Source organism: Vulpes vulpes, chromosome 9, assembly GCF_048418805.1.
Source record: "Vulpes vulpes isolate BD-2025 chromosome 9, VulVul3, whole genome shotgun sequence".
Classification (NCBI taxonomy): Eukaryota; Metazoa; Chordata; class Mammalia; order Carnivora; family Canidae; genus Vulpes; species Vulpes vulpes.
Window position 1 is genome coordinate 13,775,821 of NC_132788.1, and position 16,322 is coordinate 13,792,142.

The window sequence follows — 16,322 nt, forward strand, 5'->3', positions numbered from 1 at the left end:
CTCTTCCCATATTCCACTGGCCCGGACTCAGTCACCTGGTTCCACCTAACTGCAGGGGAAGCTGGGAAACATAGTTTACCTGTGAGCCGAGGAGGAAAAATAAATTTTCCTATGAAGATTGTTATAGACAAGTTTTATTTATTTACTACTCATTCATACTCAAGGTGAGGTACTACTTAAAAGCTGACATAAACTCAGTGTATGTGTGATGAGGGGCATGGGGAGAAAAAAAGAAATTGCCCTCCCCCTGGGTAGAACCATCACCTGACAATATCTATAGGTCTTGGGCTGGTCAATGTCCCAGAAACCAGAGAAAATTAGCTAAGAGTTAAAAGTCTTTCCTTAAAAAAAAAAATCTAGAATTTTCACCATTCAACAGAAAATGCTCATTTAATCCTCATTTTCAGCATGGCATTCACACTTTGAACATGGTGTGTCCAGTTCAGAATCCCTTTGGTTCATCCTTACCTGAGAATAAATATCCGGCTTTATTATTAACACCAAAAAGTCGACTGAATATGTGGGGGCAAGTAAGGCATCCCGGAACCCAACTGCTTTAACCATTCTCCTTGTTTTGAGCCTTCTGATATCTGCACATTTACAGGTACCCAACACCAAATTCTTCTCAGGTTTTTCATGATGATTGGCCAGGTCAATTACTGCTTTTCTCTCTGATTTCTAGCTTCAGAAAACTACGCTTGTAGGGTCTTCTTTCTCTTTGTAGGGTCATGCCTTCTTTTCCCTCCTCTGTAATGGAGCTGTGAGAGGGGGTGGAGATAAACATGCACACTCAGTCTGCTATGTTGAATTTGAAGACCTGGCATATCATGTACTTTTCTCCGTTGTTAGGAACAGATTGTGTCATTTTAAATCTTTCCATTGTACTCAACATTGAGCTAGATTGTAGTATCCCACACATAATCCCTGATCCAAGGATCTCTGTGAAATTCATCCATCCTTAATTAGGGCAACACTGTGTGCTTAGATATATTCTTTCTAGGTTATTTTATATTTTCTATTAACCAGCAATGGGTTTTATTTTTTGGTGGTGGTGTAAATTTTTATCTCTAGTGGTTTAGAATCTTCTGCATCCTATTTCTCTTTTTTCCAGTACTACCTTTACATTTTTAACAGACCTACCAAAATCTATATTCTTCTATAGTTACATGAAACAAATCAATATTCATATTTTTCCCTAAACAGGAAAAGAAGCTTAGCACTGAATCACTTTACCAATCCCACAATATGTCAGGTCATAAGCTATGGGACTTTAGTTCCAGATAGGTTACTATGAATTGTTTTCCGCATTATACATCAAGGATTAATACAGTAATTCTATGTTTCATGGGTTGTGTTTAACTGTCAATTTCTTATATCTCAGGCTTTATTCTTTCTCTGATTCATTTTCAGTTTACTGCAATATATCCTTGAGTAAATATTTCAGAGAATGCGTGTGGTTGGTAAACCTTCTAGGTTCTAGCAGGTCCTAAATTTTCTTTCTCTTGCTCCTACACTTAAGTGTTGTTTGCCTGGGTATGGTATTCTACAATCAAAATTATTTTAAACCACGACTTGGATAATTATGTTTCCTTTTATTCTAGTACCCAGTGCTGCTAATGACAAATCTTTTAGGAAAGTAGGGGGTTTGGGGTTTTGTCTGTTTGTTTTCTGCTCTGGACACTTATAGGATTTTCTTTATATCTTAGAGATTTTGATAGTGGACACATTAAGATGTATCCAGATATGAGTCCTTCTAAAAAATTTATCCTGTTCAACACTAAAGAAGACGTGCCATTCTTCAGAGTGTCAGATATATTTTCTTCATTTATATTTTCCCCTTTTTTTCTAATTTCTATCATTGCCCTGTTATGTGTCACAACATAACAAACCACCTCAAAACTTCAAGGCTTAAAACAACATTTCATTATGCTCAGAATTATGTGGATCAGCTGGATGGTTCTTCTGCTGGCCTTGCCTGAGGTCACTCAGGCGAGTGGCTTTCAGCTGGCACGTCAGCTGGGGCTGGGCTCAACTGCAACATGCTCTCCACCTGGGCTTCTTCATCATATGTGAGTCTCAATGCAACATCCTAAGAGGACAGACATAGAAATCTCAAGGGCCTCTAAAGTCTAAGTGAAGTCGCAGATCCTCTCCATCTTTTTCTATTGGTCAAAGCAAGTGACAAGAACAACCTAGCTTGAAATTTAGGGAAACAGACTCCGTATCTCACGGGGAGGGACTGCAGAGAATCTGTGGACATATTCAACCTCCCACACTTGTTTTGACTTCTTTGGGACCTTTTACCAGACAGATGTTAGACTCCCAATGTCTCCAAACTGTTCTGTCATTGGCCTAGAAAATGGGTCTGTGATTCACCCAATCTTTTTGCAAACACCCAGGAAATTACTGGAATAGTATACATTCATTATTCACTCCTCATGAACAGATGGACTTGTAGCCAGAGTTTTTGGAAAGGTGAGGTACCAGGGAATGGGGATGGGCAGATGGGTGCCCCATGAGGTATTAAACACCTCCAAATCCCTAAGGGAATAGTGAAATAAAGCTTCTCGATGACATGTTGGCAGAACTATGATCCTGGCAGGTTTGTGAGCAGTTCTATGTTTTTGTGGACCTTAGAGAACCAAGAAACTGTACCTCTTTGGGGAGCCATCAACATTCCCCTTTGTGTAGCCACCTCAATAAATTTCCACATGCTTATTTTTTTCAAATTAACCTTTCTATCGTGTCATCTGACATCTTCCCATTAACCACATCATTATGTTGTTTTAACAACCACAAACCTTTCAATACCAACAAAATAATTTTCTAATTGAGTCAAGATTCTTTTATGCCAATTCTTTTATTTAACAGATGGGAACTAGTAGCAAAATAAAATAATGTAGCTATATCTTCAGCTTAGATGGTAGAGGTAAGCAGACAAAATATGACTGGAAAGATTAGATCAAACCTCCAAAAGATTTGGGTGCTCCCAAATGATCTAGACTTTACCAGCTTCTAATTAATTGTATGACCTTGGACTTCTTTGCATGTCCTAGTTTAGTGACTAGCGTATAGGGAGAAATTAAGTAAATGCACTTTGATAAAATTTAAGAGGAAAATTTGTCTTCGTATGCCATCCTTTTAATCATGGTTACCATCATTTGAGTGTATGAAAAAGAAGCTCCCTAAGATTCAATACATATGTATTCGATCAATCCCCCAGAAATCTATGTATTTAATAAGCATTTATGGCTACTACTGTGCTCCAGGCACTCTTCTAGGTTATAAGGATGTAGCAAAGACTAAACAGACCAAGGGCCTCCATTCATGATGCCTGGATTGTGGTGAGAGAGGTACACATGCATAAAGAAATAAGCAAAAGACTATAATGTCAAGGGGATATGGCTAGGGAGAAAGAAAAAAAAGGTGGGAGGTAGGGTGTGATAGTGACCACTATCCTAGGTAATGAAAGCCTTTCTGAGGACTTGACCATTGAACATAACACCAAATAAATGGACTCTGAGTCACTGTGACTTGAAATTCCAGGTCTCTATGATACAGAAGTGGCTCAGACACTCATTAATGCGTCCAAGATCATTTTCTGAATCAGCTCAGGCTGCCATAACAAAATACCAGAGGCTAGGTGACTTACACAACAGAAATCAATTTTCTCACAGTTCTGGAAGCTGGAAGTCTGTGATCAAGGTGCCAGAAAATTTGGTTTCTGGTAAGAGCTCTCTTCTTGGCTTTTAGACAGCCACCTTCTAGCTATGTCCTCAAATGGCCTTCCTGTGTGTGCATGGCGATGGAGAGAAAGACAGAGACAAAGAGACAGAGAGAATGAGAGAGAGGGAGCACTCTCTAGTGTTTCACCTCATAAGGACATTACTCCTATCAGATCAGACATCTCGCCTGGGTGGCTCAGTGGTTGAGCGTCTGCCTTTGGCTCAGGGTCTGGTTCCAGGGTCCCCAGATTGAGTTCCACATCAGGCTCCCCACAGGGAGCCTGCCTCTCCCTCTGCTTATGTCTCTGCTTCTCTCTCTGTGTCTCTCATAAATAAATAAAACAATTTTTAAATATTCTATATGAAGAATCCATCCTTATGACTGCAATCAATTAATCCCTTAGAGGCTCCATCTCCTAATACAGCCATACTGAGGGGTTAGGGCTTCAGCATATGGATTTTGAAGAGACACATTCAGTCCATAACAATCCAATGTCTAGAAAGTGACAGAGATGGAATTGTAACTCAGGGCCACTTAACTGCAAAGCTCACACACTATCCATCATGTCACAAGACAGCACTCCACAAGACAAGATTACTCTTAGGACAAAGTAGTGCAATGAATGGAAAAATGTCTATAACTATTCCTGCACTACACAAATATAAAATTGTATTATTACCTGCAAGAATGTTGCTGTTTCTTACAACATACACATCTTTTAAAGCATTGTAGTCTCATTTTAGTGGGACTTATTTTTGTGGTAAGTAACTCTAGAGAAATAATAGCTAAAGAATCAACACAATAAATGGATGAAGCACATGGAATAGAAAGTGTCCAAACACAGCAACTCTGATAATTAATTACGTCTTTTAAAATTTCAGAATGCTGACTGGCAACCAAAAGTCATTACAATGTTGGCTTCTTCCTTTTCTATTTATTTTTTGTCTTCCATTTCAAACAAAATCCTCTACACTCCTATCCAAGATGCTGGCTAATGAGAAACATAATGACAATCCTCGAAGGGGATCTAGATCAACAGAGCCGTCTCCATCTTTCATTAAAGAAAATGTTAATAAGCAAAAGGTTGGCATCATAAAGGCTATTGAAGCAATGACCTCCTGGGACTGGTAGCAGACATACAGTGCCAAGGTGACACTATCCTCCTTAGTGCTTCTAATTGCAGAAGCCGGTCCTAGAGGAAAGTTTTATAATATTCTACAGTATGAGCCCGTGGAATGTGACCCTTTGGGAGAAAGAAGGAGCATCTTCTCAAAAGTAAGTGGGCCTTGATGCAGACATTTTAGTCTGTTTAATGCTGTTAGAATAAATGAGGTCAAAGCAGAAATATCATGCTATGCAAGACTCTAAGTGAAATCGGAAATTTTTCAAAGTCCCATCTCATTAATAATTAATAGTAACCAAGGTTCAGCAAAGCCACAAGACACAGATTTCTCTTCATCTGTAAAATAAGATAGGCAATATAACACCAGACACATTTCTGGCAAATTGGCTTCCCAAAGCAGATATGTTTCTAAACGGGTCACTTTTTTGTTATTTGCATAGCTATATTCCTCTCAGGGATAGAAATTATGAGTAATGGCCTCCTGGAAAGACAGAGCTTTCTGCTGACTGTGTGAATCAGCTGACAGAGCTGTACATGATGTTCATATAATCATCGTCATGTGACCTTAAGGAAGCATACCAATGCTCACAGACTGTTTTCAGGATTTTTCTAGCCCAACATACCTGAAAGACCAAATGAGACAGTCCCCATGGGTCACATCAACTCCTTGTGACAACAACTTTTAGAAAAGAGAGTTTGAATATGCAAGCTCACAGAAACACAGAGGTGGCCTACGCTGAGAATCACTGTCTAAAGAATGTTCTCTTCAAAAATAAAAGACATTGAAATCAGTCAGGGAATTCAAGAGTTAGCAAGAGATATGTCTTTCTTTATTGAACTGTTTGATCTTCTCATAGGATTTTGAGGGAGTAGAAGAGGTGAGAGAAAGGAAGAAAGCCGAACAGGTTGGGAGAAAGGACACGCCTGCAGGGAGACGAGCCTGGCCAGGCCTGTGCTGAGGACTGCTGCTGGGTGCAGTAATTTTGCATTTTCAGATATTCCTTCAGTAAGATTTTAGGTGTTGTGTTCCTATGAGGGTGTAAATACACATACACGCACACACACACACACACACACACACACTTACATATCACATTGCCTGGTATAAACAACATGATCAAGAGCAGCAACGGTGAAAGATATTCAGGACGATGGAAATGTTCTGGGTCTTCACTGTCCAGTCTCATGAAGCTGTTGATCTCATCTCAAGATCCTATGTGTCTTAATTATATCAGCAAAGACCCTTTCTCCACAGAAGGTCACATTCACAGGGTCTAGGCATTGAGATAAAGACATTTATTTGGGGGAGCCACCATTCAACCATTCCAGACCACACCAGCCTGGAGTCCATTGAAAGACCCATAACTCCCTCAAGAGAACTTTTGTGGGGAGCAGTGCTGCCTGGCATGCCCAGATAAGGTGCCACAGCTCAGATCCGCTGTAGCAACATGTCCAAGCCACACTTGACTGTTCCAGGTAAATGCTGAGCCCAGCGGGGCAGGTGATTGTGGGGGCAGGAGGGCGGTGACCAGTGCAGGAGATTCTTGCCCAACACAGGATTTCTCTAAAGAGCAACTTCTGCTTGGGGACCCCACACTGACCTGGCCAAGATTTTCTCAAAATTGTACTACAGGCTGACTTCCTCTTCAACCCTTCCTTCCCCCTCTCCCTGACTCTCCCTACCCATTTCTGCCCCCTCTCCTCTTTCTCCTTCATAGCATTTCACCTAAGGAATCTCTTGAATGTCTACCCTGTCTTGAGATCCACACAAGAATGGCACAGTCAGGCACTGGGGATGCTGGACCCAACCCTTGTCTCCATGGAGTTTCAAATATAGAGGCAGATATGTGAGGAATCATTTTTTCTTACTATTTTGAGAAAAGCTACAAGTGAAGTGTATGGGGTTCCCTGAGAAAATGTGCTGTGGTCTCTAAGCTGGTCAGGGGGTTCAGAGTAAGCATCCCCAAGGAAGGGCTACTTAAGATGGGACCTGAAGGATAAATAGGAGGTTTCAGGGGAAGATGTAGAAGGGTTTTCAGGCCCAAAACAATAAGGTGTGTCAAGACCCTAAGAGAGGGGGCCCTTTGGACATCTAAGAAAGGTGGTGACTAAGGGAATGGTGACATGATGATAGACAGTGAGAGGTAAGCAAGGGTCTGGTTATTTTATTTACTCCTAACAACAGATCATAAGTCATTATAAATAATGAGGATAGGATAAATAGTGGCCAAATCATATCTGAATGAAACATAGAAAATCAAGAATTACAAAGACCACCTAAACATTGTCAGAGAAAATGGAAAAATTACTTACAGAGGAATTAGAATTAAATTTACAGAGTATCTAACTAGCAACAGAGGTCAAAAGGCAATCAAACAATGTATTAGAGATCCTATTTTGTCTTATAAACAAATAAATTCCTTTTATTCAGAGTCCATACAAATACAGGTATCTTCAAATGTGCGATATTACCTGAGAAATAAAAGTTGAATAAATACAGAGAGCCAATACTGCCCATATCCCTTCATAGGATGAGGGAGTTATCCAAGCTACACTGTTTACACTACCTGATTCCATCAACAACCAAGATAGAAATGAAGTGGAAGCAAACTGAGAGAAATCCAGGGTATTGAAATATTTCTGTCTCCCTCTGTCCATTTTGTATTGCTCAAAACCATTTTGTGATCTTGTAGTTGATAGATAGCATTTTAGAAAAAAGTCAGTGATGTCCAATGAGGACTGGGAACTTCCAGGAAGCCTTATAGATATTATAGAATTTTATATCCCACTAAACCCTTATTCGCAAGTTAGAACAAAATGAAAGCCTCTCTAGTTATAAAAGCATAGTTCATAAGTCCAAAGACCCTAATTTAAAAAAAAATTAAAACTGGGCAGCCCCGGTGGCTCAGCGGTTTAACACCACCTTTGGCTTGGGGTGTGATCCTGGAGACCCAGGATCGAGTCCTACATCGGGCTCCCTGCATGGGGCCTGCTTCTCCCTCTGCCTGTGTCTCTGCCTCTCTCTCTCTCTGTCATGAATAGATAAATAAAATTTTTAAAAATAAAAATAATAAATACATAACTAAATAAATAAATAAATACTGATTAAAAAATGCACTAAAGCGGGATCCCTGGGTGGCGCAGCGGTTTGGCACCTGCCTTTGGCCCAGGGCGCGATCCTGGAGACCCGGGATCGAATCCCACGTCGAGCTCCCGGTGCATGGAGCCTGCTTCTCCCTCTGCCTGTGTCTCTGCCTCTCTCTCTCTCTCTCTCTCTCTCTCTCTCTGTGACTATCATAAATAAATAAAAAAAAATTAAAAAAAAACATTATAAAAAATGCACTAAAGCAAGAAGAAAGATGAACCCAGGAAAAAAAGACAGGGGAAGTCCAGAAAGAGTCACAATATATTCTTTTTTTTTTTTTTTACAATATATTCTTAAACTTAGTCATCTGATGATGGCAAAAAAAAAAAAGCATGTTTTTTAAAAAGCAAATTCTAAATAATAATCACAAATAAAAAATGGTTAAGGGAAAGGTAAAGAATGTTAGATTTTGTAGTGGTCAAGAGGAGGAAGAAATATTGAATAACTTTTCTCATTATTAAAAAAATATGCATTTAAAATTTTTAAAATATATATATACATATATATATTTGTTAAAGGAATAGAAATACAATCAATACACAGCTTTAAAACCAGCAGAAGAATAACAAGCACGTTTTGAGGACTTTCTGTATGCTAGCCACTGTTGAAGTGCTCCAGGCCACCCTTAGAACCATCTCATGAAAGAACTGCTTCTAGTCACTATTTCTCACAGGTGGGCAGCGAGGGTACAGGCAAGTGAATGATCCAAGGTCACATTGCTAAAAAGTGGAAGCCAGACCTCAAAGCCAAAGAGTGTGCTTTCAGAGGCTATGTTCTTTTTTTATCTGTGCTATGTAAAGGCAATTTTATTAAGCCATCTGATGACAGAGGTAAGGGAAGAAAAGGAAGTCGAGAGAAAAAGAATTGCAGATAGAGAATTACATGGAAACAAGTCCAAATATATCCATAAGAAGCGTAATTGGGTTTCATAAATTCATTATTTGGGAAAATAATCTGAAGTCCACACAGTAGCTTGCAGAGCCCACTTGCTCTGTCTGCCCCTATACCTCCCTGACTCTTTCTCGTACTTTCTCCCATTTCCCATCCTGTTCAGATGGCTCTGGCCTCTGTGATGCCGGCACACATGACCAGAATACAGTTGCCTGTGTTCTTTCCATTCACTATGCCAGACATGCTCTGTTCCCATCGGTTTTCTCCCTCCCTTCCCTGGGTCACCTTCACAGTGACACCTTTCCTTGCTGCCCTGTTTTTAAAATGAATTTAAAATCGAACTCTCACTGCCCTCACCTGGCATTCTCTGTGTCTTCTCCCTGCCTTATTTTTCTCCATAGCCGTATCCCTTCTAGTGTGCTTTACATTTTGCCTATTTATTGTGTTTCTTTGCTGTCTTCCTGACTAGAATATGAATTCCCCCAGGTAGGGAGTTCTGTGCATCTTGCTTTTCAGTGAGCATCCAGCGCTTGGCACATGATGAGGAGTAAATAAATATTTCTGGAGTGAGTGCATGTGATGATAACAATAGAAATGACAAAATATTTAGGGCTACATGATAAGACAAGTATTGCATAATAAAACACATGCAAGACTCTACTGGATAGAACTACGAAACCCCATGAAAGTACTTAAAAGTAGATCTGAATAAATGTCCTAATAAAGACTTAATACAGTAAAGATGTCGACTCTTCCCAGTTGACCCATAAATTACAAGAGGGATTTTTCAGAAAGTAAAAATATCGTGGCTCAGCAGAAAGGAATAACTTGCTTACAAAGACACAGCTAGTAAGTGCCAAAGCTTGCATCTGACCAAGCTCTCTTCCCCTTCCATCCTCTGCCTTCCTGTCCCCCTCCTGGCCTCCAAAGCTCCCCTCCCTGCAGGGCTGAGGCTGGGTGGCAGAAAGAACCATCAACCAGCAATCATCAATTTTAACATTTGATGTTATTCGACTAACACTTACTGAAAACTGACTCATTTCAATGTACTTTTGGTAAAGTCATTTACTCTTCACCGTTATCCGTGGAGATAACTATCCTTCTGTTTTATATACAGGCTCAGGAAAAAAAAAAAAAAAAGGAATGGCTTGGTTTTACAATGTAGGTTTATCCAGTAAAGGTTCTTCACAGGTTGTCTTGCCTGGAGGCTTAAACCTGGTGCTCAGTAAACGTTCATTAAAGCAGGTTGATCTTGGAGAGCTATATTACTTTTCTGGTCCAGAGTTTCTCATGGGAAAAAGGAAAGACTTTGTTTCCTAGAAGCCACACACATTGGAGACCGAGAGAATCTATTCATTCCTTCTAATATGTTTCGTTGGGTCTGCACAGTATATCTGAATGGTTGAATTAGTTGCCCAGCTTTAAAAATGTAGAGTTCTCATATAAAATCTGGATTCCCAGCTTTTGGGGGAAGAGTCTAAAGGACTAGAGCCTGCATTCCTTCATGGCAACAAATGTCGGGAGGTGAGTAGTTGCTGAACTTGGCATCATCGTTCATTTACTGTACCTGACTCTCTGTGTAAGACATTTGATGTATAATTTCTGCAATGCCCAGATTCTCTAAAGATTTAATTATGAGTTAGGGTCAGAACAGAAGTTAGAACCCATGATTTGGCCCTGTCGATCCTCTCAGTGCAAATTCTTTGCACACATGCCAGTCTCAAGAAGGCCTTGAAATTCTTGGACTCATTAGAGACCCACCACAGGTCAGCAGTAGCCTATCAGATGGGGGACATTCCTTCCCATCTGTGTCTCCATGGAAGTCTCCTCATGCTCACACAGCCAGCCAAGGCAAGATCATCTCTCATCAGGCTGCAAAGGGAAGCAGCTAATCTCTTTCATGTGAGTTGACCCAGGGCATCCTTAAACATCCCTCTCACAGACTTATCAGCATTTCGTGGATGCTGTGCCCATCAGAAACTTCTCATCTCCTCCTTCCTTTCCACATGGCTGCTCTGCCACTGTGTGGTACCCAAATGTCAAAACAACAGCGAGATGGCACACTGTCAAATCTGCTCCCGAGTCTGGGCTCATTGCAGAGCCAGATGCTTCCGGTCACCTGGGAAATCACTCTGACAATAGCTACATATCGAGTTCAAGGTCAAAGTGAATTCTCAGCAGATCCTGCAAAAGTAGAATTTCTCAGCAGCTGTTTAAATAATTCATAACAGCAAAATGTATGCCTGCCTGAAAAGTGAGACATAAGATTTCACGTAAATGACATTTTTCTCTTCTGTCTTAGAGGGGAAGGCAATTGGGTATCTCCACACAGGGCATGTGGTCTAGTGGTAATGATGCACTTAAATCCCCGAGTTCTAATCTGACCTGGTTCATCCTCTGTCACCAAATAAAACTGAAGTTTCTGACAGATTAAGGAAACCACATCAGACCTACACACCATAGTCTAGCAAGGCAAGATTTTATGTCCAGAAAAAAGACGTGCTGTGTCATCATTTATTCAAGGTAGATCGAAAGAAGGTACTTGAGTGACAAGTCTGTTTTCTGGAAAGCAGACCTTCTAATACAGCTCATCTCCTTTCTTAAACTCTGTCCTCGGATGTGGGAAAAAGCCAAAGATCTACTGCATTCCCTCCAGGCAGGCTCATGCTGGAGGCTTGAGGGGAGTGGTTGATTAGCTGATGTAGCAGATGAGGGAATTAGCTAAGTAGATGCCTAGGGAGAAGCACTCACAGTCACAGGGACGGCTGAGACCAGGGTCCTCAGGCAGGAATGTGTCTGGAGTGTTTATGAAACCAAGAAAGCCAGCGTGACTGGGGTGGAGTACAGTGTTGAGCGAGGGGAGGGGCAGATGACATCAGCGGAGCCAAAGAGCAGATGGCTAAGACCTGAGGAGTCGCTGTGGGAACCTGCCTTTTACTCCCACTGCACTGGAAAGATCAGTAGAGGCTACTCTGCAGAGGGCAGACTGATCCAAGTGCATTTAAGTATGTTTGGACCTACTCGGGTGTGCAAATCCACTTTGTCAAATGTCAATTTTATAAATCTGAATACAGATCAATTCTTTCCAATGAAAATTTAGTGTCTGAATTACAATGGGCTGTAAGTGTAAAATACACATTGCATTTGAAAGACTTAGAGAGAAGCCCTGTAAAATATCTCAGAGGCAATTTTAATATTTATTTGCATGTTGAAATGGTAATATTCTGGATCTATTGTGTTAAATAAAACACAGTAGAATTAATTCAACTTTTTTTTTTCACTTTTTAAATATGGCTACCAGAAAACTTATAATTGCTCCCAGGAAGCTTCTTATAAGAAGAACACAATTTACCAAATCTGCTGCAGGAGAATCTACAACACGTGTAGGGTTGGACCTATAGACATGCATTTTAAGCAAGCGCTCCCAAGTGATGCTGATGGGCTCCTGCTCTAGAAACAAGCCCCAGAGTCTTTATTTTGCTAGTTCAAGATAAAGTTCCAAAGCCCCATCAAGGAGTCATGGTGGCAGTGACCGTAGCTCTTTTTCTCTTCTCTTTTTAAGATTTTATTTATTTATTTGAGAAAGAGAGTGAGCAGAGGGGAGCCACAGAGGCAGAGGGAGAAGCAGACTCCCAGCTGAGCAGGGAGCCCAATGTGAGAGGGCAAGGGGGCTCGATCCCAGGACCCAAGATCAGGACCTGAGCTGAAGGCAGATACTTAACTGACCGAGCTACCCAGGCACCCTGGCCGTAGAGCTCTTCTACATGCCAATAATCACCTGCTCTGCCATTCATCAGACTGGATCCCCATGCCAGTTTATTGCCTGGAATATTCGTTGAAAATACATCACAAATAATTATAGAACCACCAGTCCTAGCATTTATATAAGATTTTACCAATTCTAAATAGCTTTCACTCAAATGTAAATTTCAAAATTACTATGACAACTATTAAAGACCAAAACTAGTTTAGTAAGGAAAAACTCCAGTTCTCACAGCCATCTGACTTAATCACCAGCTGACTTAATCAAAAGTAAAAAAGAAATCCAGGAAAATTAATACTGATTCGTTTTATTAAATTTCTTTTCAATTATCTATTTTCATTACTTAATTTTTTCCTTATGGAAGTCTTTCATGTAACTATGTATTTTTAATTCAGATAGCATAGAGAGATAAATAAAAATTATCCCAAATCTTACCAGAAATAGGAATTGTTTCCTTTTTGGGGTGTTTCCAATCCATTTTACATGCTTTTAATCTTACTCCATTTACAGTTGGATATATTGTATTTTCACTTAACATTTTCAGGGTCAGAATACTATTTGTTTTATAACTATTCCATATTTTATTTATTTGTTCTCCTTTTTTGAACATTTAGATATTTCCAAGATTTTGCTATTAATGTGCAATGAGCATACTTTTACAAAAATCTTTTTTTTTTTTACAAAAATCTTTAAATGTAATTACTGTCTTAGGTAGAGTGAGTCTAGAAAGTAGAATGTAAAAGGCGAGAGTTAAAAACTTTTTAAATATCATTAATACTGGGATCCCTGGGTGGCTCAGCGGTTTGGCGCCTGCCTTTGGCCCAGGGCGCGATCCTGGAGACCCGGGATCGAATCCCACATCGGGCTCCCGGTGCATGGAGCCTGCTTCTCTCTCTGCCTCTCTCTCTCTCTCTCTCTCTCTCTGTGACTATCATAAATAAAAATTAAAAAAAAAAGAACTTTAAAAAAAAATATATCATTAATACTTACTGTTAAATTGCTTCTCAAAAAATCCTATCAATCCATAAGTATTGTCAGTTGATGTGTCAATAAACAATTATTAATAGTTTTGTATTGACTTTATTCACTTTTCAAAATCTTTGCTAACTTGTTAGGCCCGTCCAAAAAGAAAAAAGTATTTCATTGTTTTAATTTTCAGAATTAATTAGTGATGTTGGGCTTTTTTCATGTTTTTTGTCTTTTGAGTTTCTTCTAGGAATTGTCTGTAACTTCTTATCTACAAATTCACTAATGTTTTCAGTTTTCACTTTTAGAGCTACAGATTATATTGAAAATTTTAATAAAGTGAAGACCCAACAAATACTCTTTATTTTCACATACTTCAAAACTGTTGTCTCCAGATGATCCCTAGAATGGGTTCATCAATTTTTTTTAAATCCCATAGAGATTTCGATTGGGGTTCCATTAAATCTATATCTTAAAAATAAATTGACTTCTTTAAAATATATAATCCCCTCACTATGGATTTTTTAAATAAATAAATGATTACTATCTTGTCATTTCCAGCAGTTTCACAAGTTATTTTTATTTCCTGCTCTGTTGTGCTGGACATAATTTCAAAAATGAGTTTTACTGCCCACCTTCTTGGAATATTTTCTTAAAAATATTCTGATATTCTATTCCACTCTATAGAAGTTAGGACAGTGTCCTCTAGGTTATTCTAATCCTTTGGGAGAATGCATTTAGGCCTGACATCCTAATTCAAGAGGCTTATAAATAAATGGAAACATGTTTGAGGGAGAGTGTCCATGATGGACTTAAGACCTTTGATCCCACATTAGATCGCAAACAATTGAAAGAATTGAGGATGTTCATTCTGGAAAACAGACACTCATTAGAACATGATGGAACAAGAATTTTCATTAAAACAAGGATTGGTTGTGTTATGTAACCTCTCCAAAAAGAAGAATGAGAAATAAGCTACATAGAGGCCAGTTTGTGGTCATTGTGGATAATCTTAATTAAAAAGTAAAGAGCATACCTTGGTAGGAAGGAGATCCTCCTACATGGGAAATACCCAAATATAGGGTCAATAATGAATTACAGAGATGCTTTGAAAAGATTTGAACATCAGATAAGCGGTTTGACTAATAACCTTTAAAATCCAAATTCCAGGGACTCCTGGGTGGCTCAGTGGTTGAGCATCTGCCTTGGGCTCAGGGCATGATCCTGGGGTCCTGGGATGGAGTCCCGCATCAGACGCCTCGCAGGGAGCCTGCTTCTCCCTCGCCTGTGTCTCTGCCTCTCTGTGTGTGTCTCTCGTGAATAAACACATAAAAATCTTTATAAAAAAATAAAATAAATCCAAATTCCATATTTCCACAACCCACTTCTATGGCCTATAGAGTGCATTGCACAGAAATGTTTACTGAAATTCATTTAAACACAAATAGAAGTAGTATAAACAGCCATATTATTTTTAGACTTATTTTTAAAATAAGCACATCTTAGATTTAAATATATATAAAAATGTGTATGCATAAAAAAGGAGGGGCAGAGCCTGTGGTTCAGCGGTTTAGTGCCACCTTCGGCTGGGGGCCTGATCCTGGAGACTCAGGATGGAGTTCCACGTCAGGCTCCCTGCATGGAGCCTGCTTCTCCTTCTGCCTGTGTCTCTGCCTCTCTCTCTCTCTCTCTCTCTCTCTCTCTCTGTGTGTGTGTGTGTGTGTGTGTGTGTCTCATGAATAAGTAAATAAATAAAATATTTAGAAAAAAAAAAAGGAGTAAGACTTGCTCCAATCACTCCTTCAAACTGCAGCCTTGGATCAATCAACAAATATTTATTAAGCTAGGCCAAAAAAAAAATCAATATATACAGAAAACAAGGAAATGAATGTGCAAGGAAAACTATCACCATGAAAAATTTTCCAATCATTTTTACCCTATTGCATAAGTGCATATGTTTAAACCTTAATTGAATTTCCAAATAGATACTGCTATCAGAGCATATGCTATTTAAGATTCATACTTTGCATTCCCAACAAAGAAACCTCGTCAGGAAATAGGTAACGAAAGCTGTCAATCGTTGCATGCCCTTCTCATTCAAGATTAATGTTCAACCTATATCTTCTTACATTTCCAAAATATCCCTGGGCAACCTTTGCCCAAGCAAATATTCTAAAACCAAATAATAGCGAAAATGCTTACAAGATAGAAACCTACTGAAAGTGATTGTCTGGGTCCTTGACCTTATCTTGAAAGATTTAGGTACAATTAACTTTTATAGTAACCTCACTGCAATCATATGTCCCCTACGATTAATTTTATCCTCAATCAACAAGTGTCAAAATTAACAATTTACTCCCAAAGTACAGAACTATGACATATTTTATAGAAAAGACAAGGCATAATTCTTATGCACCAGTTTTCATGTCCTGATGACAGTTGATGATTCTATAAAACATTTGATACCAGAAGTAGTAACAGAGAGAAACTGAGTAGCTGGTAGGATGGTGAGTTCATGACAGAAATAAGAAACTACATTCCTCCCTGGAAATTTTTGGCATGCTCTCTTCTCTTCGGGCACAAAGCAATATTCTAAAACTGTGGATTGATATGAAATTAAAGATACAAAGGAAAGCTCTATCTGAAAAACAAAACCCAGAATGAATAAGTCATGGAGATCCTTTTCCTCCCTGACAGTCTAACTCCCC

General features: G+C 39.4%; 1 long non-coding RNA gene across 1 annotated transcript in view; it reads right to left on the reverse strand.

Moving 5' to 3' along the window:
* LOC140593828 (uncharacterized) overlaps nt 1–16,322 on the reverse strand; it is a 43,478-nt gene that overhangs the window by 26,573 nt on the left and 583 nt on the right. The window contains exons 2-3 of the long non-coding RNA XR_011994137.1: nt 469–758; nt 1–79 (exon numbers count right to left, since the gene is read on the reverse strand). This is a non-coding gene — a long non-coding RNA (uncharacterized lncRNA). The remainder of the gene's footprint in view (nt 80–468; nt 759–16,322) is intronic.